This window comes from Triturus cristatus, chromosome 7 (genome assembly GCF_964204655.1).
Source record: "Triturus cristatus chromosome 7, aTriCri1.1, whole genome shotgun sequence".
Classification (NCBI taxonomy): domain Eukaryota; kingdom Metazoa; phylum Chordata; class Amphibia; order Caudata; family Salamandridae; genus Triturus; species Triturus cristatus.
The window spans coordinates 741,237,464-741,264,054 of NC_140590.1; the positions used below are offsets into that span (position 1 = coordinate 741,237,464).

At 45.2% G+C, this 26,591-nt stretch overlaps 1 protein-coding gene across 3 annotated transcripts in view; it reads left to right on the forward strand.

The window, feature by feature from the left end:
* Positions 1 to 20,309, forward strand: part of USP36 (ubiquitin specific peptidase 36) — a 698,649-nt gene extending 678,340 nt beyond the window's left edge. For all 3 annotated transcript variants that reach the window (XM_085617464.1, XM_085617466.1, XM_085617465.1), the window contains one exon: positions 18,219 to 20,309. The gene's annotated coding sequence lies outside the window, so the exon portion shown is untranslated. The remainder of the gene's footprint in view (positions 1 to 18,218) is intronic.
* Positions 20,310 to 26,591: the final 6,282 nt, after the last annotated feature.

A 26,591-nucleotide genomic window follows, 5' to 3' on the forward strand; every position in this document is an offset into this window, starting at 1 on the left:
GCTAGCATGGCGCAGAGGTTAAAGAATGCTTCTCCTCGACACGATCGCCTGTTGCCAAGCTGACATATACTCATAGAGAAACTATGTCGGCCCATACGACCCAAGTTTTAACCCTTAAAGTGAAGGGGTTGAATAATCCCATTAAGAGACGTGCAATACTGAACTACTTAGAGAACTCCGGGGTCTCGATATGCCTTTTGCAAGAAACACATTTATTGTCCAAAGACTGGCATAGAATGAGATCCCGGGCATTCCCTCATCAATTCTTCTCCTCCGCGACCAATAAGAAAGGAGGGGTGGCTATATTATTGGCACGGCACTTTCAAGGCAGAATTGGTGACAAGATAGCAGAGATAAAAGGTCGGTTGCTGGCTTACAGGCTGTGGGTGGGGGACTCCCCCGTCATAATAGGATCCCTCTACGCCCCCAACTCTGGACAGGAGTCCTTTCTTAAGGACTCCCTATCAGAAGTCCTTAGCCACCAAGATAGGCAGATTTTAATAGGCGGAGATCTTAACCTAGTCATGGATCCGGGAAAGGACAGGTCCGGACATCGCCATGGTTCTACTGGGGCAATATCGAGGGCAGGGAGAGACTGGCTGCAGAGTAGGTGGCTGATAGATCTCTGGCGGGCGGCTCATCCTCAGAGCACACAATACTCTTTCTATTCACATGTACACCACAAGTATGCCCGACTTGATCACTTTATCGGGTCATCCGAACTCAATGCCTTGGTCCAAACCGCCAATATCGTCCCAGCAGCTTTGTCCGATCATGATGCTGTGACAGTGACTCTTGACATACATCCCCTACGCAGACCAAAAGGAAGGTGGCGACTTTGCGAGTCCCTCTTACAACGACCCGACATATCTCAACAGATACATAAACGCATTACTGACTAACTAACGATAACGCTGACACACCTTTGACGGCAGTGTGGGGAGCCCTTAAAGCGGTGGTGAGGGGGGAAATGATAGCGATCTCCGCGGCTGACAATAGAACTCTCAAAGAAAAACGGGAATTGCTAGCGGCCAAGGTGGCAGAGCTGGAGAGAGTGCACAGTCGGACTGGGGCCCCGAGAATGTGGCGGCAACTGAAGGCGGCCAGGGCGCAGCTATTGAGTCTTGACTTGGACAGAGCTGAATACACCGCCCTGAGGCTCAAACAATCATACTACGTAGGCGGGGAGAAAACAGGGAGGCTCCTCGCGAGCAAGCTCCGGGCCCGAACTCAGCGCTCAAAAATTGCTGCCCTCCACACTTCAACTGGTGAGAAGGTCGAAAGCGATGAGCAGATTGCAGAGGCCCTACGGGACTTCTACACATCACTATATAGCAAGGACCCACAAATTGACAGTGCTGGAGAGGCATATCTCAGACAGGCGGCGACAACAGACATCAATGCGTCGGGCGCCACAGCGCTTGATGCGCCTATCAGAGTGGAGGAAGTAATCAGTGCGATTTCCCGTCTCAAACCCCTGAAATCACTGGGGCCAGACGGCTTCTCAGCCGGTTTTTATAAAACCTTTTGCCAACTCCTAGCTCTGATCTTAACACGCCTGTTCAACTCCTTTCAGGGCCCGGGCTCCATCCCTGCGGATATGCTGGAGGCAGACAAAGTTGTCATCCCCAAGCCCGGGAAAGATACCACTCAATGCGCTGCATATCGGCCAATCTCCCTACTTAACCTGGACCTGAAGCTCTTTACGGGCGTCCTAGCAGCCAGATTGGGCCCGCTTCTACCTGGCATTATTGAACCCGATCAATCGGGTTTCATACCCAATAGGCAAAGCAGTGACAACACCCAAAGGCTACTACACCTAATAGACAAAGCCCACTATATGGGATTAGACGCCCTACTACTCCCAGTCGACGCTGAAAAAGCTTTCGACAGAGTGGATTGGGAGTTTCTGGACAAAACATTAGCACACTTTGGCATAAGGGACCGATTCCGGGCTTGGGTAGCAAATTGTTATGACCAACCCAGAGCGATTATACGCTTGAACGGGATCAGCTCACGGCTGTTTGACATCCGGCGAGGCACGAGACAGGGGTTCCCTCTATCACCCCTACTATTTGCGCTCTACATCGAGCCTCTGGCACAGCAGATAAGAGACAACCCCAATATCTCCGGTATCCCCTTCGGTGGGGAACAACACACTATTAGCTTATATGCGGATGACATCTTAGCGACTCTCGATAAGCCCCAACGATCTGTCCCGGCTTTTCTACGAGAGTTGAAGGAATTCGGAAACATTTCAGGTTTTAACATCAATATGGGGAAATCAATGCTTCTGCCCCTGGGTTTAAACGAGACCGCACCTGCAAGCGTCTTTCAAGACTTTGGGGGATTACGACCCCAAACCGAGATCCCCTACTTGGGGATAATCCTGGCCCCCTCCACTGAACAAACAATAACGCAGAACTATGCCAACCTCACCTCCCAAATCGTGCAGGATCTACGCCGGTCGCAGACACAGCCCCTGTCGCTGTTAGGCCGCATCGCCGCGGTAAAGATGTCCATTTTGCCTAAAATACTATATATCTTCCAGACGATACCAGTGGGGCCCCCTATGGGTTACATTTCCAAACTGCAACACGATATACAACACTTTATATGGGCTGGGAAAAGGCCGCGGATTCGTAGAGATCTATCCTACCGTCCCCCGGATGAGGGAGGACTCGGGATTCCCAACTTACTGAGCTATTATAGGGCAACACAGCTTCGCTATCTCGTGGAATGGAGCAGACCCGAGTCAGAAAAGAGATGGCTCTTTCAGGACAGGGCGATGGCACGTCTATCTCTTTGGAAAATACCATTCCTGAAACGTTCAGACAAACCGGCATACCTAAAAAAAATCTCCCATTACCCGCTCGGTAATGCAAGTATGGGACACTGTGGCGACTAAACGAGGGCTCACCCCTCACACCCCTGTTTCATAACCCCGAATTCCCACCAGGGCTTGAAGTGCAAGCGTTCCCACAATGGCGGGCCTCGACCTGCAGGTCCGCAGGACATTTATTTGACCTTAATGGGTTCCTCAAGTACACCGACCTACCTAACTGGCACGATATTAAGGACCCCAAGCGGTTCTAGTACCAGCTCAGTCATTGGTTACTACAGCCTGAAACGCGCCCCCTAGGCAGTAGAAAGCTCACGGCCTACGAGAAATGGCTCCTATCCAAACACTTGGACCGCAAACTAATCTCCGAACTCGATGATTTGTTGCGACCTCCGGCTCCTACGGGGAAACAGATGGGACTAGCTATGGGCGCAGCAGTTCAACACATCTTGTCCTTATGGGGCACACAGACTCGCCCAACACATACGGGGTGGGTACATAAACTGTGGTACATCCTTGGTATGGAACGAATACATGCTAATCTCACACACTCGTCAGCCTCCTTCCGTACTATCTGGCGCCCCATACTATCGCTGCTGGCACTCGAAATTAATGAAGTCACTTGTCCCAAATACCTCCGCTTACTTAGACTCAACGACCCGCCGCAGCCAACAGAAACCTCTTAGGGGGTAGTGCATCTCCATTCCCATAATGCGCACTGGCTTTTAACATGGCACACCAGTTCCGGGGATGGCGGGAGGCGGATTTGGGGCGTGGGTGGTGGGAGGGGGGGGGATAGTTGACGGTTCTTGTATTTATGAAGACCTGCTTATCGCCTACCGGAAGAGACTACAGCCTCAGGCACCAATGTTGGACACTTACCTCGAACTGGCGTTCGTTATCAGCTTCTGTTACGCTGAGATTGTAGATCAGGATTTAAGGAAGGGGAGGGATCCGATGGGACACAAAAGGGCGTTTGTGGGTTCTATTAAGTGTAATTTTGACTGCCTGAAATCAATAAAATAAAGTTATTAACCCTTTCGATGCTTGTGACGGAGCGGTTCCGTCATGCGCGTCGGTCGCGCTGTGCGGATGACGGAACCGCTCCGTCACGGCCCCGCCCGCGCAAGAACCCTTCAGCACAGCGCGGTAATCCTCGCCGCGCTGAAGGGGTTAAAGAATAGGAATAAATCAAGATTTTTTCATAAAGATTCCGTGACTCCTGTGTATTACTAATGTACACTCCCGCAATTACGGATTGGATAATTTATTTATTTGGTCTATATTAATTATGACTTCAGGGCAACATCAATGATAGAAATGTGAAGTTTCTAAAAAAGATGAATGAATGATAACACATATGTGGATAATAGATATTCCTGTCCTGTATGTGCGAAGTAGTTTTGTGTAGTGATTAGTTGGCGATAGAATCACAAAAAGTTAAGTGCCTGGGTCTAACTAATGAACTAATATGGATAAATACTAGTGCGACTGTCCTATAGGCCTACTGCCTTTTTTTGTCTTATGGTATTGAGGTCAGTAAACACTGCATGCCTCTTGGGCCATTACTCCCATTTTCTATGGGATACGGTTGGGCAAGTGCTGCCCAGAGTCTCGGAGGAGGACCGAGCTCTCCTCTCGCAAGCCATTACAGATGGGAGCGATGTGGCTAAGTTTGCCATACGATGTTGCTCAGATATGACAGAGCGATTTACTCGATGGTGGCTGTTAGATGCTTCACCTGACTGATGACTTCTGGCCTTTCAAGGGATGTACTGGCTTATCTTATGGACATGCTCTTTGATGGCTCCCCTCTCTTTGGAGACAAAGCGAACACAACACTTCAGCGCTTTAACGACTCGCGGGCTACGGCTTTGTCCTTAGCCCTTTCCACGTCATTCCAGCCTCTGTCTGCTTTTCGCCCATTTCGTGGCTGCAGACGGGCTTTCAACTGCACCAATCTTATTCCAGCCAGAGGACCCCGCAAGTCTAGCAACCTCTGCAGGCCCACGGACCGGGTTCACCCTGACCCCGTGGGTCGGTGGCCAGAAGTCAGGTCAAGTCAAAGCTCCCTCCTCCACCACAAAACCCTCCTAGACTGATCCTTTTGGATCATGGATGCCCAGTTGGTGGCAGGATACTCCATCACCTCCACCACTGCCTACAGATCATCTTGGACAGGTGTGTGCTGCAAATAGTCCGAGGGGCTACTCCCTCCCCTTCAAGACTACTCCTCCCTCCATGCCTCCAACTTACGATCAACTGACGGAGGATCACCTTGCCTTACTCCGTGAGGAAGTCGCCTCTCTTGGCCAAGGGAGCCATAGAGAGGTTCTCCGGGCAGAAATAGGTTGTGGTTTCTAATCCTGCTATTTTCTGGTTCGAAAGAAAGACTGAGGCATTCCTCCTATCCTAGACCTCAGGGTCCTGCACTAGTTCCTCAAAAAGGAGAAGTTCAAGATGCTCTCCCTTGCTCAGGTCCTGTCTGCTCTGGGCCAGTTAGACTGGATGGTGGCGCTGCACTTGCAGGACGCCTATTCCACATCCCCGTCCTGCCTGGCCATCATCTGTTCTTGCGGTTTACAGTGGGCCACAAGCACTTAGTTTGCCGTGCTCCCCTTCAGCCTCACGAGTGTCCCTCGGGAGTTCATCAAGGTGATGGTGGTGGTTGCAGCCCATCTACGGACATCAGAGGTTCCAGTCTTCTCCTATCTTGAAGATTTGTCATTGAAGGTGGGCTTTTCCCAAGCAGTCGTCTCCCACCTCCAGACTACGGCGAACCTCCTGCTTTCGCTGGGGTTCACTATCAATGTGCCAAAGTAACACCTGACTCCCTCTCAGACGCTCCCTTTCATCGCAGCGCTTCTGGACACGGTGCAGTTTCGTGCCTATCCCCCGAAACGCGAGTCCAGGATATTCAGGCTTGGACTCCGATGTTTCAGCCTCTTTCCTGGATTTCGGTGAAAATGACTCTAAGGCAGTTGGGCCGCATGGCCATCTGCATCCTGCTAGTAGACCATGCCAGATGGCACATGCAGTCTCTGCAGTGGGACCTGAAGTTCAAATCGGCGCAGCATCGGAGAAATCTCACCAATGTAGTACAGATTTCAGAGGGCACCGCGAACGACCTGCAGTGGTGGCTGACAAACCGCAATTGGGTCAGAGGCAGACCCCCTCTCCCTTCCCCACCCAGATCTCGCAGTAGTGACGGATCCGTCCCTTCTGGGATGGGGCGGTCATTTGAGAGAGGAGGAGATCAGAGGACTCTGGTCTCCAGGAGAATCCAAGCTCCATATCAACCTGTTGGAGCTTTGTGCGATCCGGTTGGCACTAAAAGCCGTTTTACCATCCCTCAAAGGAAGGCTAGATGAAATGTTCACAGACAACACTACTGCCATGTGGTACTGCAACAAACAGTGTCGTGGACCCTTTGTCAAGAGGCCCTGCGTCTCTGTACTTGGCTGGAACAACAGGGTATTTCCCTGGTGGTTCAACATCTGGGCAGTTCTCTGAACGCCAGAGCAGACTAACGCCGCCACTGGTCACTTGCGGATCACGAGTGATGTCTCCACCCGGAGGTGGTGCATGGTCTCTTTTAACAGTGGGGAGAGCCTTGGTTAGATCTATTCGCCTCTGAAGAGAACTTGCAATGTGAGCAGTTTTGCGGGTTGGAGTTTCTAAGGCGGCTCCCACTCTGCGATGCTTTTAGTCTCGAGTGGAGCACAGGCCTCCTATACGCCTTTCCACCATGCCAGTCCTGCCCACAGTGCTCAAGAAGATCAGGAGAGGCCAGGCCCAAGTCATCCTTGTGGCTCCGGACTGGGCACTGAGAGTCTTGTACCCCGATCTTCTGCAGATGAGCATCGATACTCCGGTCAGACTGCCTCTTCTGGAGGACCTTTTGTCGTAGCAGCAGGGGAGGGTCCTCCACCCGAACCTGTCCACTCTCCGCCTCCTTGCATGAAGATTGAGCAGCGACAGTTGACAGCTTTTGATCTTCCTGCCGAAGTCTGTGAGGTTATTCTGGCAGCCTGGTGTCTCTCCACCAAGGCAGTGTGCGCCTGCCGATGGCAAAAGGTTTGTAAAATACTGTACAGAACTGTCTATTGACCCTTTGTCTGCTTCCTTAGTGCTACCTTTCGGCCCTGTCTGCTTTTCTGCGGCTGCCGGATCAGCCTTCTCTTTTCAAATCACCTCTTGTGCAAAGAGTTTTGAAGGAGCTCACCCATGTTTCCCTCTTTGCCTTTTATTATGCCCCAGTGGGGCCTTAATATGGTCCTTAACTTTTTGATGTGTGCACCATTTGAACCTCTGCACAATTTTCCTCTCCAACTGCTTACTATTAAAACTGCCTTTTTAGTGGCAATTACTTCTACCAGGAGGGTGAGCGAACTACAAGCACTGTCACTGCAGCTTCTTTACCTGATCGTTTTTCCGGACATAGTAGTGCTTAGCACTTGTGCATCTTTTCTGCCAAAGGTAGTAACACCTTTCCATCTGGCCCAATCTGTTACTCTGCCCACTTTCTATACTCCTCTGCATCCTTCCAAGGAAGAAGAGCTTCTCCACCGTCTGGACCCAAAAAGAGCATATCGTTCTACCTTGATCGTACAAAAGGATTCCGGGTGGACGATCAACTCTCAATAAAGTATGTTGGAGCAAAGAAGGGGTGAGCTGTTCAGAAGAGAACCATTTCACACTAGGTCATCCTTTGTATAATAAAATGCTATGCCTTCGCGAAGAAACAACCTCCCAAAGGCCTTGGAGCCCATTCTACCAGGGTGAAAGCAGCCACCACGGCTTTCCAGCGTGGTGTTCCGGTTTCTATCTGCCAAGCAGTCACATGGGCATAGCTGCACACGTTTGCAAGACACTGCTGTCTGGATTCTCACGTCCACATGGAGGGCCTATTTGTCTACTGTCTTGCAGAACTTCTTGGTCTAAAACCTTTCTGTAGTCCCTTCTCCGGGGATGGTATTGCTTGGGTATCTGTTGAAAGTTAAGAAATCGGTGGCTAGATGTCTCTAGCAGATGGACAAGTTAATTACCTTTGGTAACGCTTTATATGATAAAGACATAATTTAGCCGCAGATTCCTTTTCAACCCACCCATCCGGCACTATGGATTTGGTTTAGTGTCAGGGCTGTTTCCCCTTCAGGGCCTTAGTTTTTTCACACACCACAGTCAGTCACTTCGTGGCTTTGTGCTTCTGGCCGGGAAAGTCGTGAAAAGTACTGGCTTCAATGCGCTGGTGTGGATCTTATATAGACGACGCGGACATCACGACGGCGAGGAACCAGGCGCCTACCACATCATGTGGAGTCTACTGACGCCACCTATCACCGCGCATGGGTACTGCTATCAAAAATCTTTCTAGATCCAGCCTGACGCCTGGAAGTTCAAAGGTAAGGAATCTGCGGCTAGATTATATCTCCACCAGATAAGGCGTTACCGAAGGTAAGTAACTTGTCCATTTGTATTTCTGGGTGCTACCACTGACTAGATCTTTCAAAGAGTTCTAGAGGCCACATTTTTGGAAGTGAAACAAGAGCAAAGGTTACCTTGGAAATTTAGCTCAGTTTTTCTCTTTTTGGTGTTTATAAATAACCACTCTGCACTGATGGATTAAGTTGTAAATGAAGGGACAAAATGTGACATGCTGGGGAAAATAGCTTCCTAAAATTTGTAGTCCCTCCTTCCAGCAGATTGATGTCTTACATGCCGGGCAAGCAAGTTTAGCATGGCTTGCGCAGCAAAGAGTAAATTTGTCATAGGAGTTGGGGTGCACATGCACCCATAGGCTCCATGCCTGGAAAAGGGAAAACAAAGTTACTCACCCGCTAACACACTTAGTTTAACCCTTTTATTCTACTTCAGGTGATTGGACATCTTTTCACAGTTTTCTATGAGCAAATCATCATTTTGAGTTTTCATAGGTTCATATGGTTGGCATTTTTCTTTTTTAAATATTCCCCTGTTGTCATGCAGGGAGCCCAAATATACAAAAACAAAATGTGCCCACTTAAACATCATTTGGACTCTTTTAAAGCTCTGTTCTGAGAGCCACTAAGTTAGGTTCTGTGTTAAGATATTGCTTTTTATTATCGTTTAAACTTTTGTTTTAAATTTTGAATGCATTAAAACAATGTTTTCAGGTTCTTATGGGTGTTCCATAACTCTTGAGGCACCAGAGTTCCACAAGACTCACTTCCGAGAGAGGTATGTTTGCTTGGCACCCCCTAAACCTGTGAATATCACGTTTCTGAAGAGCTCCAGTTTCATTAAGCCTCAGCTGATGTGATCAAACAAGTCTATCTACACGAATAATGTAAGCTAGATATCAGTATCTCCGAAGACATCTGATTCTTTTGAGAAGAAACTTCTGGTTCAAAAGACTGGAGATACAAGATATTAAAATTGCATCCAGCATCTGTTGCGAGCATAAAAGCAGATTTGGTAACTTCGTCCCACAAAAAACGTGCCAGGAGCAAGTTAACTGGTGGAAAAGAATGCAACACCTCTATAGACATTCAATACAATGACAGCATTCCAGAATGTCGTCGGAGGAATGGCCTCCCCTGCTAAAAGCAACAACTGCAATATCCTCATCCCAGCAGGAAACAGATTTAGGAATCTAGATATTTACTGGTATCCATTAAAGGATTGAACACTTGGACTGATCCTAGGCCTGTGATCATTCCACAAGTTAAGACTGACAATGCTGGAGGGTGACCACTTTACATTAAGTCCTTGCATAGAGAGATGGAAGGTAAAACAGTCTGTACCATTAATCTGAAGGACTACAATTTCACATCCCATTACCCAAAGCTCATTGCATGTGTAGAGCACTGTCCGTTTTAAGTTTGTTGTTTAGTATAAAGTCTGTATCAAGTGTGTTTACAAAATGTTTATCCTTGGTTGCAACACACATCGAGAGGGAGCAGATCTATATTATTAATGCGCATCTCTACACAGAAAACTTGCTAATAAAGGGATTATTCTCCATATCTTGTTTCACATTACTCGAAAAACAGTAAGGGCATTCATAGTCACCCAAAGATCGGTTACCTTTCCCGAAAGAAGCAAAATATTTTTGTTATTTAATTTCCCCTGTAATATTTCACCCATATGTAGCTTAATGCAAAAGGCATTCTATAAACACAGTCGGGACTTGAATATGCTCTATCACTTTATTTAGCTGCAACAAGATTAACCCTTGTTTAGTGTGCCTGGAATAAAAGCTGCAAGACCTCAAACATACATCCAGTGAGAATACAAATTGTCAACTCTGATCTAAACTTGGCTCTCTTTACACTCATTCCACTACCATCTGAACATATTCACCAGGCCGATATGAAACTTTATGCTGAAAAGGACCTCCCTCCTTGCCATTACTTCTCTAAGGAAAATTAGCGGCTTGCAAGCACTGGTCATCGTTGATCTTTACATCCAATTTCATTAGGATAGGACTGTAGTATGTACACAACCCAGGTTGAGTTACAACTACTTTAGGACACTACTTGCTATCCTGTGAGTAAATACTAGATCAATTCTGAACAAGGAACTAGTTACTTACCTGTAAGTATTGTTCTCTAGCCATCTTTAATATATCTATAAACTTAATAGCTGCACTACAGGCTCTCGAGCATATTTTTCATTTTGACAAATTATTGGGTATATTGCATAGAAAATGTCAGTTAGCTGTCTATGCTTTCTAACCTTTTTAAATCCCCAATTATAAAAAAAAAACCACAGCTACATTTGGCTATTAAAAACTACCAAGAAAGCTTGGTCAAAAAAAGACTGTCTGTTCATACTATTACTTACTGAATAACTATACAGATCCATCATCTTGGGCATCAATACAGACTATCTATTAACACTGGCCAACATTTTGCCTGTGTTTACATAAGGACTAAGTCCCCTAGCACTTCTTGCTAATCAACTACTTTTTTATGCGATCTATTCTGAAATTCCATATAAGGCTTAATAAAGTCCATCGCACAAAATACGTGTTGACTATTCTGCTGTTTCCAAAGGGGTCTCTCTACATAACTGGGGTGCTGTTTCAAGAACTAGTGTTGCATTAAACTTAAGAGACATTGACTTTCATGAAAGCTCCTGCTGAATTAAGTTATACATTGTTCATATAACTTTTTCTTCGATGCTCCGATATCCTGTATGTCATACATTATTGAAAGGCTTGGGGTTAACGGTTATAGCAAGGTTAAATAGGGCTGGAGTTACATTTATTATTTTTTATTATTAAAATATATATTTTTAGCGTTGAAATTAAGTAACCTATTTTAATAAATGTAAAGAATTATAGTAAAGATTAGCATTCAAGTAAATGCAATTAGATTAAGAAAAGGGTTATTGTTGTAAAATGTAAGGTTAGTCGTGGAGAAGAAATGACAATAGGGCAAAGTAATGGGGACAAATCAATGTAATGCTAATTTTAATATTATAGATAGTTAAAGTAAAGGTAGAAATGAAGAAAAGGGCATGTGGTTGAAGACATGCATCCTTTTTGCTGTACTGCTAAATGTTTGTTGAATGCCTCCCACCACCACACAAGCATCCCTTCTGCTAACAGAGGAAAGAATGCAACTACATTTTTCGAAAAGTGAGATCTTAACATACCATTCTTTTTAGATTTTTTTTTATATTGTTCCTATTTTAATTATTTTCTTGTACAAATAAGCCTAATAGAGTATTTTAGACCCATTTCAAGACTTTCATGAGGGCAAGCACTGTTAGATCTTAATGAAAGCTATTTTAAGACATTTTCAGTAAGGTGGAATAGACATGGTATCCCTTGATTCTGACTAGGTACCAGAGATCAGTTTGGAGTACCATGATCTTTTACCTGGTCAAGGTGCTGTTAGTACCCAAAACCCTCACCTGCCCACAGAAAGAAAGTTGATTACTTTACAACAAAATGCTTCTGGGCCGCCACTGCCGTCGGGCCATGGTGGGCACTGAGAATCAGCTTAGAATGCCCCGCCCATGGCACCTCTCCGAGCCGAGACATCACATCTTCGGCTCGCAAGCCATCGGCACCGAAAGAGAAAATAACTTCAGTTCTGAAAATGTCAGCATCAAAACAGAAATCTACTCCGTCCTCCAAAAGGAAAGCACCTTTCCAACAGGATATTCATGAGAAGATACCTTTAAAAAAGAAAAATGAAAATGCTACCAGTCCCTTGCACCCTAGTCATCCTACTTTTCCACATTCACACGTACCTTTGGTATCTCATTCGCCTCAGCCCCTCCAAATATCACACCTCTTTTTTCTCTTTGCACTGACCCAGATGTAGATTTCGGGAGTGGTGGTAATGATTCAGCTCCACCAGACCCCTGGCAGGATTATTATATAGATCCTTTACAAGACACTGATCCTGATCTTTATCCTGCAAAACCATCGGCTCCAGATGATAACACTTCATACCAAGAGCTTATAGCTATTGCAGCTGCATATCATGTGGCCACTTTACACAAAGAAGACTTCTTATTTGAAATATTTGGGAATGCACACAGAACACCTCCGTCTCTTCCCTTTAAAAAATTATGATGCGCCATGCAGACGATATTTTTAAAGACCTTGTACGTGCACGCATTATTACACCAAGGGTAGAGAAAAAGTATAAACCACCACCATCTGACCCAATTTTATTAGATGCACCACCACCTGACAAGGAGTCAAAACTTATAGATGTCTCAGGCAAAAGAGTTGCTGCACAGTCGGCCAATCAGTGGCGGATAGCCTATACACCAGGTTTACTTGCCACCTATGACAGAGCTCATTGGGATGAGATGGAGGATATCCTCCAATATCTCCCTGAGGAGCATAAGAAAAAGGGTCAGGAGTTTGTACAGGACGGAAAATTAATTTCCAACTCCATCAGGTGTGCACCAGATACTGCTGCCAGAGGGGTTAATACCTGTGTCCTCCTACGAAGACATGCATGGTTCCGGATATCTGGTTTCAAACCAAAGGTGCAGCAGACATTATTAAATGCCCCTTTTGATAAACAGCATCTTGTTGGCCCACAAGCAGATGAGGCCTTTAAGAAGACGAAAAAGATACAGAATTGTCAAAATCCATGGGAGCACTTCAGACACCCACCAATAGAGGCTCCTTTTGTCACTCATTTTACAGAGCAGGTTCGAAGACCACTTCCACAGAAGCCTCCACATCTTCATACAGGATACAAGCTCAATCCCCTCCATCCAGAGGATTTTACAAGGGCAACTATAGGGTTAATAATTCCAAAGGTCGGGGTAAAGGCACACCAACCCGTACCACTTCATCTGGAAACAAAATGCGACTCCATAATCATTCTCCCCCATCAAAATGGGTGTAGGAAATTATCCAACATGGTTATTGCCTGGAGCTCACCATCAATCCTCCCAATATTCCACCTTGCACTTACAGGCTATCTCTGGAACATCAGCAACTGCTCAAACAGGAAGTGCAAGCTCTATTAAGCAAAGGAGCTATAGAGCCACTTCCAATACAACATCAGGGGTTTACTCCCTGTACTTTCTAATTCTCAAAAAGGACGGATCTCTAAGGCCTGTTTTAGACTTAAGGTCCTTAAACCACCATGTACTGTCAGAACACCTCCATATGGTCACACTTCAACAGGTACCTCGACTTACACAAACGGGGAGACTTCATGTCAGCGCTAGACTTAAAGGATGCATATTTTCACATCCCTATTCACCCCACACATTGCAAATATCTCAGATTTGTCATAGCAGGGAATCATTATCAATTCAAAGTCCTTCCATTCGGAGTCACTACTGCACCCTGAGTGTTCACCAAATTCCTAGCAGTAGTAACAGCCCATCTAAGACGACAACAAACTCATGTCTTCCCATATCTTGATCAAAGCCAACACACACCATCTAAGTCAACAACAACACTCAAATTACCATAAATCTTTTACAATCCATGCTCAAAAATCCCATCTTCAACCCTCACAACTGCAACCATATCTAGGAGCTATGCTCAACAGTCAAACAGGCCTAGCCTATCGAAATACAGTTCGACATTTTCAGACACTGTTAGCACAATTTCAAACCAAAATATATTTAATAGTCAAAACTTTAATGTGTCTTCTAGGGATGATGGCATCATGCTTTGCCATAATGCCTCATGCAAGACTAACTATACGCCTTCTACAGGAATGTTTAGCATGACAGTGGGCTCGATCACAGGGTCAACTGCTCAATCTAGTGTTATTAGACAGCAGCACTCTTTGCTGTTTGCAGTGGTGGAACTCACAAAAACTGTTAAAATGGTGGCCGTTCATCGACCCCGTTCCACAGGTCGTGCTTGGAGCAGATGCTTCCCTCACAGGCTGAGGTACTCACCTACAATAGCTAACAGTTCAGGGTGTTTGGGACACAAGACACCAAAATCTCCACATCACCTACCTAAGCTTCAAGTTATTCACCTAGCGTTGAAAGCATTTCTACCTCACCTAATAGGAAAGGTTGTCCTAGTCCGGATGGACAATATGATAGCCATGTACTATATACAAAAACAGAGGGGACACACTCAACAGCTGTCACGCCTCTCTCAGACGATTAAGCGTTAGGCAATACATCACAAAATCCCTTCGTTAGCAGAACATCCCCCAGGAACAGAGGACGACTTGGCCAACCTCCTCAAGAGGAAGTGACAACAAGTCCTGAGTGGGTACTCCACCCCCAAGTACTCCCATACTTCCACAAGTGGGGGGTTCCACAAATAGGCCTGTTTGCAACAGCAGAGAATGCAAAATGGCCAAACTTTGCCCCCGGATTCCCACACCGTCTATCCAAGGGTAATGCCCTATGGATGGATTCATCAGCCAGCCCCAACAGCTGCAGGACGTCTCTGACTGCTCGGCCTCAGGCTCCCATTCACTGCCCTGTCGCCCCTCTAAAGAAAATTACATTCTCCAGGCAGATCTATGTACTGCCAAGCTGCTTGTTTTCAAATAATTAACCTTTGAAGCCCCTGCCTCCCACTTTGGAGACTCTAGGAACTTTACGGGCAGTTTAACTTCAAAATACATGCTCACCACTGTCCTGAAGATGAACCCCAATAATTGGGTTCGAAACGCCGTCGACCACCCCACAACATGAATTCCTTATAACTTGTCGAGATCAATTATGGAATTCAACTACTATATTGTTGTCAATGCGATGTCTTTTTAAAACTACTATCACTATTTCACACCACGCTTTTCTTATTTTGTGAGCATTCTAAAATTGACTTTGTTTAAATAAATACCTGCTATCTTTTGACCTACATGACCCTTTACGTACTTTGTCTCCTGCTCCCTACGGAATTGATTTCACTTATCTTAAAAAACAAGTGTCCCTGCCTGGGTCACCTTTTCTATTGGACCCTTTTGGGCCATCCTTGAACCATTGTTCTTAACTCTTCCTCTTCTATGGATGGATTGGTCAGGAATATTTGCTTGCGCTTTTCTGCCTCTCCCTCTTCTTCAAATTGTGGTTCGGTAGCTCAGGCAGATGTATCTCATCCTCATTCTGGTAGCTCCCACATGGGCTTGTCAACCATGATTTAGCACTCTGCTCAAACTTTCAGTAGTTACACATGAGAAGCTTCACCTCAACCCAAACCTTCGCACTCAGAACCATGGCGAAATCAGACACTCAAACCAAAGAAGCTAAACCTAGCGATATGGCTCCTTAAGTCTTAGAGTTTGGATATCTAAACCGGTCAACAGAATTCATGACCATTCTTAAAGAGGCACGTAAACCTACCACTAGAGCTTGCAATGCAGATAAATGGAAACAAATTTGTTATTTACTGTATTAACCAAAAGATTGATCCACTCAGTGCATCTATACAAAACGTTTTGTTACCTCTTGCATTTACAACCTTCAGGGCCTGCTTACACTTCCATACGTCTACGTCTTGCAGCAGTAGCAACAGTAGGTAACATTAATCTTTGTTCAGAGTGCCAGTTATTAAGGCTTTCATGGAAGACCTTAATAGAGTGATACCACCAAGGGTCCCACCTGTGTGGAATCTCAATATTGTTCTAACACATCTTATGGGCCCACCCCTTGAATGATCACAAAATTGCCCCCTCCAATATCTATCTTGGAAAGTTGCTTTCTTAATTGCTATCACCTCACTAAGGCGTTGGTGAGCTTCAGGCACTAACTTTAGAAGAACCTTTCTTCCAGCTTCATAGGGATAGGGTGGTTCTTCGTACCAATCCAAAATTTCTTCCAAAGGTGGCATCCCCTTTCCACATTAACCAATCTGTTGAGCTACCTGTTTTCTTTCCTCATCCAGATTCTGTAGCAGAAAGAGCTCTTCATACACTAGACGTTAAAAGAGCATTTATGTATTATAATGAAAGGACAAAAGATTTTTGCAAAACAACCGTTCGTTGCGTTTGCTCCCACTCATTAAGAGAAATCCATTTCAAAATCTGCGATTTCTAGCTGGATAGTTGAATGTTTCCAGACATGCTATATCAAAGCTAAAAGGACTTTGTACACCCTAGAGCATACTCTACATGTAAATTGGGGGTATCTAGGACTTTCTTCGACAGCATTCCCATAGCTGACATTTGTAAAGTCGCTACATTGTGTACACCACACACATTTACAAAAACACTACTGAGTGGATGTTTTAGCACTCCAAACAAGCTAATGTAGGACAGGCAGTGCTACGTACACTTTATCAAACAACTGCAACGTCCACTGGTTAGCCACCACCTCAAAGAAAAGCAACCTGCAAACATCCGGACACAGCACTAGATGGCAGGAGTATGCAAAGCATATGAATCTACAGCACACTACATGCCAAGAACTGATGCTTACAGGGTAAGTAACATAATCGTCCATCTACTTCTGCTAAATGTAATCGGTTAGTATTCCACATTAAACCGTATAAAACTTAACAAATGTCATAAAACAAAAGGTAAAGAAATTCCTTTAACTAGTAAAATAGATGGCTGGGATGTGGCTCCAAGATGGAAAGGCATCTTTGGTGTTTGTAAGGCACTTTCAATTATGAGTTCTGTATCAATCCTGTCAACTCCCATTAGAAAATTGTGGGTTTTTTCTGTAACATCGGTAGGGCGAACATCTTTCAAAAAATCATGGCTTTGCTCATACCCAAACCCCTTTCGTGGCAGTTTTAATAGGTGGCAGGGCAATCAGAGGTATTTCTACAGTAACTCATTATAGAGACGAATCTTGCCGGCTCCATCAAAGACATGCTGGCGTCAGCCCTTTGATGTGATCTGAAAGGCAATGTCCTCTGCTACAGACTTGGGGGTCTATTATGATGTAGGGCGGATCGCCACCGCCCGCATGGCGGTGGTGATCTGCCCTACATCATACCCCGCCCGCCACCCATTTCCCCCCGCCATATTAGTATGGTGGGGGGGACCCCGGCGAACTGAAAGACCGTCTGCCGGTTTTCTGCCAGTCAACCAGTCGACCGGGCGGAAAAGGGGCTGGATATGGTGGAGGTGTCTGCTAGACACCGCCATCCATATTAGCATAGGCAGCGGTGCGGGGCTTTCCTTGCAGATTTTGCTTTCGGGGGACCGTTGTGGGCCCCAAGGGTATTGGGGGTAGGGGGTGCACATGGGGAGTACCCCCCCTACAGTGTCACGGACAAGGTGGCAGTCACTGCGCGCCCGCCATCCTAATAGACCCCTTAGTCTCTATGCACTGATGTTCAATTCCATTTAAAGTTCTCACCTTCGGCACGTTCACAGTAACTTCTTGCCTGTTGAAGACTGTTGGGTTAAATGCGGGGCAGGCAGGTGGACGCGTAGTTATGCAGGTGCCAGAGGAGCATGAGAGGACCAAGCCTGATCCTTTTAAAGTTTCCAGCACATCCACCACTTTCCACCTGTTGGGAATGAAGACCTTAGTAGGTGAGTAACCTATATATATTTGTGTGGAGTGTTCTGTTCATTCTTCACTGAGGGAAGCAGGATGGTTTATTTGAGGTCATGCTTTGTTTTTCTTACAGCTGACTGCAATTGTTTTACTTGGATAGGTCGTGCTTGTGCTTTGTTCCTTTGAAAAGAGGTGGTGGAGTTGCAGGATAGGAAGTGGGGATGTGTCTTGAGTAGTCAGCGTTTATATTTTACTCTCTGCCTGGAGTTAACTAGTCAAGTGAAGGTAAATGGTTGTCTTTTCTCGTGAATGACCTTAACTTCTTGATGGATAGTATTGCATATATTAGTGGAGGTTGTAGAGAACCTTCTTTCAGTCTGTTCGCTCTCCAGTCATGATAGCCAGTTTTGCAAAATGACATGAATAGTTTCTCTCGCTGTTACTGTGTTCTGAAATTCTTGTTGATTTTTCCCCCCAGATGAATCTGTCTGCACCACCAATGTGACGTGATCTGATCAAGGTTTAGGGAATACCGGACATCCTCAGTGATTATTTGATGTGCAGTACCATGTACAAAATGGAGACCCAGAAGTGCATTTTCAAAACCTCTGTACCTAACAACTGCTACTGAGTGGGAATCTTATACTCGTGAGGATAGGAGTGTGCTGGCAGTTGTTGGGAGACTGTCTACCGAGGGCTGTGCTTTGGAGGAATTTAGAAGTGTCCAGATAAGCTCGTGCCATGCCTGGAGGAAATGTCTAAAATTAAACATTGCTCAGTCTGTTTCTGTGTGTTTTGAGAAGCAGTGGACATCTGAATAGCGTGGTAGGGTTCTATTTAAATTTAATTCAGTTTTTTCCAGGCCTATGCCTGAAACAGTGGACTCCGTACCTCTTGTCAGTGTTGTTCTTATAAGAACAGAATGCGCAATAGATGTGGGTTTTTTTCATAACTCTTCTTCCATGGCGAGTAAACCATCCTGGTCTGATACTCACCAGTTCTCCTATGCCAGTCATACCACTTTGGGATCGATTAGCAGAGCTTTTAGTGACCAACTATTGTACCAATCAATGAAAACCTGTATTTTGTGCAAGTTAAGCTGTGTACTCATACACTTATTTTTACATCAGTGCAAATGTATATGATCTGACCATAGGGCTGTATGCTCAAGTGTTGATGAGGACCTCACTCAGTCAAATACCATATGTAGAGGCTCTGCGGTAGTTTACTTGTAGCTGCAAGCACGTGAACCGCTTTGTATCAGGATCCTTTACAGGCACTTCAGTGCGCCCTTAAATTACATGACTACAAGGTTGCTTTGTGTGTATGTGGACTAAGGCCTGTACTGCTGCTATCGGCTGGCTTCGAGGAACCTTCTCTGAAGTGCTGTTCTGCATACCACAGCACTGCCGGAAACGTGTCTGGGATCCATGTGGAGGACTGCTCACAGTTGGTTTTGTGAACCAAGTACTCTGGTAGTGAAGAGCAGTACATTACGTTTATCGGCGGCTTTCTGAACAAGGAATGATTTATAACGTCCAGTAGCTGAGTACTCTCTGCCCTCCCTCATTTTCCTCTTCATTTGCTCCTTCGTCAGTATGTTGCCCTCCCTCTTGGTCAATTTCCTCTTTCCTTAACTTCACTCCTGTCTCTGCTCGCCCCGTTTTTTTCGCTTGGTATTTCTGTAAGTTGCCCTAACAGTGAAAGCAACACTTCCAAAGTTGTCTGTCCATGTAACTTTCTGTAAATTAGTTTTTCAGACTCCTCCTCACCCCTTTCTTCATCCCTAACGATGTCTAGATTCTTTAATCCGTTGTTGTGTAATAGACAATCTAGTTCCGAGAGTTCATGGCACCATTATTTAGCAATCTTAAAATGTTCTCTGTAGCAAGCATTTTGATAAAGCATTAAGTTTGCAAGTATTCCAGAAATTATATATATATATTATACATATAAATCTATATTAAAAAAAAATGTTATCAGGACAAACTTTAGTTTAAAAGAAAGATTTTATTTTAAGGAGGCAGTGAGCCGCTGTAAACAGTTTTGCGTGTGCCCATCATTTAACGTTATGGATCCCAAGCTCAAGAACCCTAAATGCTCGGATCCCATTACCGCAGCTCTCTACCAGGCTCCCTCTGGCTGGACCTTCTCTTCAGATCAACTCAAACAATCTTGGAATGTCCCTGTGCCTGCTATGTTGAGTTTGGGCTGAACATTGTTAAAGGGCAAACCTATCAATAATTGAACAAGAGAAGACCAGGAAATTCACATGCTGTTGTTTTTGTTATATATATATATATAGGAAAACAAGCTGTTGAATGGTCTTGTTTATCACGGTTAATGGGAACTGTCCTTCAGGTCTGCCTATTTTATCACACCCAAGTTAATTTTAGATGAATGTTCTTTTTGTACAAATCATTGTGAGCGTTTATGAAATATGCAAATTATCAAGCAACGTTTTCTTGTTTGCTGGGAGCTTTGTCTGTGTTGGGAACTCTAAATCTGACCATATGATTGAGCCCTTCAGAGCTGGACCTGGCTGGTGCAATAAAGACAATGACTTTGAGGCGTGTTTGTTTTCTTTCAAAGCTTCGATAGATGTGCTTTCGTAATTGTTGAAGGGTTTTTGCTTTGTCATGGGGGAGTCCCATTCTTTTGTGGTTTTCAGGGGGTCATCTGGTAAACAATGGAGGTGTGATACAAATTTCATACTGTGGCTGTGCTCATTGTATGGTTTTCCACTCTGTCCATTTGCCTTTAAGCAAAATCTCCACAGTATACTTTTAGTCCAGTGCTTCAAATCTGTGACAGGACATGAAACTAAACGAACAATTTATTTTGTGCTTTAACACCCCTGAGGAATCGATCCATGGATGGCAAAGCACGTTTCTGTTGGTGTCTTGCAAGGAGTCAACAGGCAGGGCAGCACCTTTCTTTGCATAGAAATCTATTTGAGCTAATGAATCTGTTGGGCCTTCCTCATGCAGGAAAAGCTTCACCCCAATATTTGCTCTCCTTGACCTTCTGATTATAGGTATATTTGTGGTGTGTGTGTGTGTGTGTGTGTACCTATATTGAGAAAACCAAAGGTTCAAGTTGCGTTTTAGTCAGGTGAAAATGTCAGTTTAAATTCAAGTTTTTAAACTAAAAATAATACTGAAATTCAAGTTATTTCTAGTAACTATAAGGCGTACCCCCGCCATGCACACTGTCATCAGTGTGATTAGTTCAGTTGTCATCACGAATGTTATCGATGATGTCAGAACAGGTCATGAGTGTAACTTGAAGTCATAAACAGTGCATGACTAAAGCGGTTACATTTCAGTGTTTTTTTTGTTCTTTTGGTTTTTTTTTTAGTTTAAAAGGTTCTGTTCAAACTGCCATGTTTCCTAACTATGTCACTTGAACATTTGTTTTTAGGTCTCGCCTACACATTGCGCATGCGCTACATAGGAGAGGACCTCTTGTAATCGACTCGCTTTTTTGGCCAAAAACGTGCACGCGTTGCATTGCTTTCAATGGCAACGCGTGCACGTTTGTCGATTCCCTTGCGGGAGCGAGCTTTGAAACCATCTGTTTGTAATTAACAGATGGTGCCTGCTCACTCCTGCAAGGTAAACAGGCGCAGGCCCCCTCCTCTCTCCCCTCCCTCCTCTCCTCGTGAAACTTTTTTTATTTTTTTACTTTCAGCGCGAGGCGCGCACGCTTGTTTGTCAGCTCATGAGCCCACTCTTTGCCTCTCTGAAATCAATTGCTCCTGCTTCTCTTTACTACCTTTCTATAAAGTTTATTTGCCTTGTCATACACACTGACCAGATACCCGTAGGATGTTGGATTCATCTGAGAGGTGTGCTGTCTTTGACCTGTGCCCTGCTGCCCATTTCCCTGAAACAGCCTTTAACACAGCACCAGTCAGCTGCACAGAGTCGCGGGAGTAGGACCAAGAGATGCAGCACACAGGGAGAGACATTCTCTGGGGGTTTCCACTATAGTGAATCCACTAAAACACGTAATAAAACAGATGTTCCGGAATGTACAGTTAAAATACTTCAATGTTGAAATATTTAATCTTAAACTCATGTAAAATATTCATTTAATAGACTTCAAAACTTTTGGAAGTACAACTTTTGATTCTTCAAAACGTTATCTTTGTTTGTTACTTTTAATGAACTTTTCACAAATCTGTATAATTCTAATGACTGACGGTGATGCTTTTTTTTTTACTGTGCGCTACTATGGGCGGCCCTAATGTTAGTAGAGGGCTCAGGGCCAGCACTGGGGCTAGAATTAGCTGGAGATGAAGACCGGGGCTTCGAGTGGTAGGTATAATGGCATACAAACGGGACTCGTCTGCAAACACTAAGGGCTTAGCTTTACGGCGCTACTGCATTTTTCTTAGCTGTTAACCAGACATGAAAGACGGATCCTTTCAAACAACCTTGGGGGCCGCCCCACACGGCTCTGCCGCATGCTTCAGAGGTGAGGTTAGCGCAGATTACCTACCCATTCCAGGAATGTTGGGGGCTGTGCAGGTCCCTTGCTAGTAATGCAAGGCTTCTCCAAGACCTGGGCTGTGACCTCAATGGGGGTCACAGAGAAGTCACCTCAAGGTCATATAAAGCTCAATGGGACATGCATCGCTAATTAACGGAATGTTAAAATATAATGCATAGGGTCACGTACCTTGGACCAGCATGTTAGCATTAATTATTCTCCTCCCATTGGTAGTGACCAGCTTACTTTTTTTTCAGGCAAATAATCTGGGGTCACTTTACTAACGTTTGGAAGAAATTGTTCCAGACGGAGGGGGGTTGGAGGGGGACTGCTTGGCGGGCTGTTAACGTGTGCAATTTGCAATTCTGCAGCAAACTCCTACAAAATGACAGATGTGTGGTTTATATGCTTATAGTGCCACTTCAAGCAGTTTTTGTACAACGTATGTTTTTTTGCATGTATGTATGTTTCATATGGGTCAATCGGTATGTGTACGTCGCTGCATATCAAACGGCATCTGTCACGTGCCTCTAGATACCTGTGCACGTGGTATACCTGCACACGTGAGTTTCCTTGGATTTTCTGTGCGTCCGAGTTCAGAGATCGTGTTTGCTTGTGAGACCATGTTTGTGCCTGCCTTAAATCACCAATGAAAGCGGGTTCTCCCCTTCTTATTAAGACGAGGTCCTATCAAACTCGGGGAGCCATTAATCACCATGTGCCAAGCTCCAGCATCGCCGGCGCCAGCAGAGGCCCGGCTGACCTGCCAGGGCTCCGGCTGCCCGCCTAGGGGGCGAATTAATATTTACGGAGTGTGCACAGCTGGAGGCAATCAAGGCAGGATTCCGCCGGCCACTTCCCGGCCTTTTCAGCGCATTCCTTCCCCGACAAAAGGGCAGATTTGGAGAGACTTCAACGGGGAGTGCCGCGGAGCCGGGCACGTGCCACTGGCTGCCATACCAGCGCTCCACGCTGCAGGGCCCGGCTGGGACACTGTGCAGCAGAGGTCATGCGGAATGCACGTGCACACAGAGCACCTCGGGTCTTGATTGGCCTGCACTACAGAGTAAGTATCCGGGCTCATGGCATGTCAGCCCAGCCCGTGCATGATGCACGGTGCAATCCCGTTAGTGCTGTAATGCGCAGGCTCCAATGGTCCTGCAGGTAATGCGCAGGCTCCAATGGTCCTGCAAAGCACTACAGAACTCCCAGTGGCAGTGCTGGGCAAACTGCATGGAATGAGGCCGAGTGGCAGTCCTGGGGGCTGCAGGCACTTGGTCTTGCAGTTGGTAGTGCTGTGAAATGCAAGCTGGCATGACTGCAGGTCATACAGTGGGGATCACGACTAAAGTTGGTGGTAAAGGCCTGGTGTTGAGTGTGTTGGGGGAAGAGAAGGGCGGATGAAGGGACTGAGAGGAGCTGCAGATCTGCAGGATGTCAGGGTTCTAGACCAAAATGCCCACAGAAAAGAATTAGACATTAACATCGAGCATGTTGACTTAGAACCATCCCAGGAGACTGTGTGGAGGGTGATGGCGAGTCAAGAGAGGCTGGCATCATCCATATGAGAGTGGGTGAATGGTATGTCTGGGTTCGGAAAGCTCTAGGCAAGATCTCAAACCAATTGAGACTAACCTAATTCTGCATGAGGAGGGAACAACAGCAGTGAGAAAATACCGGTGCTCTTTGGAAGAGAGCAAAGGGTAAATCTCTGAACATGAAGGTGTATATACAAGCAGAACAGCAACTCAGCTGAACAAAGTAGCAAAAAACTAGTTGTATTTTTCAGACTGTCCACTTATACCCAGCGTATGTAAAAGGCTAACTCTAGAAATAAAAACATATTGTAAGTTGGCACTCCTGAGAGTAACCTTAATCTGGACAGTTAAGACCCGCGCTGGCAAGCAGGCACAGACTGACTGGCATCAACTATACATTCTGTGAACAATACCTCTCTTAGCCAAATTCAGACCCAACGTGCAATATCTACTACTCCCAATGAAGTACGTCCATCATGTCACAGTTTGACACATCAAATGCCTGAATAAATAAAACACTATCACTGGAAGAGCTTCACTGTCTGTGCCATCCCCAAAACCCGATGCATCATCGTAAAATGCGGTAACAGGCCACAATCCAACAGATTCTGCAGAAAAAACACAACACCCAAAGCCTTCACATTGCCAAACAGGGAATCACAAACTGCATAAGAAAAAAATAGTGGGTAACGAGCATTCTCAAATTTTGAACCAAGGCGATGGAATGATATTGTGCCACAGATCAGGTTGGCTTCTTCATTTGCCTACATCACAAACGACCTGAAAATGCACTCCTTCAAGCAGTACCTCACCAACCCACAATCACAACCGTCGAGCTGCGCCAGCCCATGGAGAGCCAGATGAGAACACTCCCTTTCCTCACAATATTCATAAACGTCCCTTCCTTGTAACTATGTGCAGCACGCTCTTGCTTGCCAGCTGGGAATGCACTCCACATATATACATCCTGTAAGAACGTGTCTCTCTTGTCAACAAATCATGCCATATATGCACAACAGCCAGAGTGGCTAAATAAAGAACAAGCATTGGGATAGCCAATAGGTCTCGCCTTTGAGACCTTATAAGTATTTAGTTATGCAGCACAATATCCTTGGTGCAACAACATTAAATGTTGCATGGTTAAACACTTATAAGGTTCCAAAGGCGAGACCTATTGGCTATGTCAATGCTTGTTTTTTCCAGTGAAAATCCAAGGTATTTTTTATTGCAAAGTAAAATATTATTACCATACTTAACTATATTGTCACATTAACCTCGGTTTTTTTCTGTGAATTTCTGGGGGTCGACAATCAGATCACTCCATTATTTGAAGTTGGTGATAACTGGACTCTTGCAATTGGCTAGAAAAGTTTAACCTACATTTATCAAAAACCATTGAACAGATACACATTAAAGAACAAGAACCACGCTTTCTGGAGCTAAATCTAATTTTCTGCCAAATTTGATGTGATTCAGTTTAGCTGTTTTTGCAGTATCGTTCAGTTTTTCTTTGGAAAATTGAATGGGTAAAGTTCGTTATGGGACCCCCCCCTTTTATTTTTCGGTCGCCACTTGACTGATCACCTTGAAACTTTCTAGGAAGGAGCTGAGGTGGATGAACTCTTTTCCGGAAAGTTTTGTAAAGATTCATCGAAAGGCGACGGTTATTAGCTCTTCCTATGGTAAAACTAGGTCCTAACTAGAACCACCACTGTGTAATATATATGTATAGATATGTATGTGTGTTTGTAGCATGTGTGTCTAGAGCAAAAACAACATTTGATGTACAGAATGCAGAACAATGTCATACATTCAGCCCAGTACAGAGATCTGGGCCTAAATCCATCGTTTTTTTGCTCACCATGCCATTCCAGTTTGAACTCAGCCATATGCAAATCAGTCTTGACCCTGTGCCTCATGGGAACAGTCCAGCCCGAACTGCCAAGCCAGGTCCTCCCTGTACTGGAAACAAGCATCCTAGGACCGGTTTCGGGGTTTTACCCCTCTTCAGCCAGGATAGCTTGATTCCAGTGGCATGGAGAGCACGGGACTCACGTCTGATCATTTGTCACCCCCAGTGGGACGGGTATGCTCAGACGTGAGTCCCATGCTCTCCATGCCACTGGATGCTTGTTTCCAGTCCAGGTCCAGGAAGGACCTGGCCTGGCAGTTCGGGCTGGACTGTTCCCATTGGGCACAGGGTCAAGACCGATTTGCATATGGCTGGGTCCAAACTGGAATGGCATGGTGGACAAAAAAAACGATGGATTTAGGCCCAGATTGTTCTGCATTCTGTCCATCAATACTACTTTTTGCATGTGTGTCTAGAACCTTAAAGAAACACAGACAACTGTCAAGGTTCATACACAGCTTTATTCATGATCACAGGAACATGAGCTATTCAGCAGCATGTCCAATTTGTAGAACTTTCATTGGGTCTTTTATACATAAAAACCACAAAAAGTCGTGTTGATACATATCCAATCATGATGCAGAAAAATAATATTTCTTTAACATTAAGAAAAAATACATGGTGTGTTGCTGATGAGAAGATGCAAGAATTGCACAAGCATTGAGCATACAACCAATCCGAGTACAATAGCATCTTGTGATACAAAATGGCGGCGGGTGTGATGTCTACATGCCCACTGCCTGTGCTTCAACAGACCGTATTTGCACAATACCTGTCCAATCAAATGTAGGCATTTAGAGTAAGCTATATGTGGCCATCAATATGGGTGGGAGTGGCTGGGTGAGTGAGGAACCAAGTGTCACATGACGTGTTCTTGAGCAAGCCTTGTGTTACAAGCTTTTCA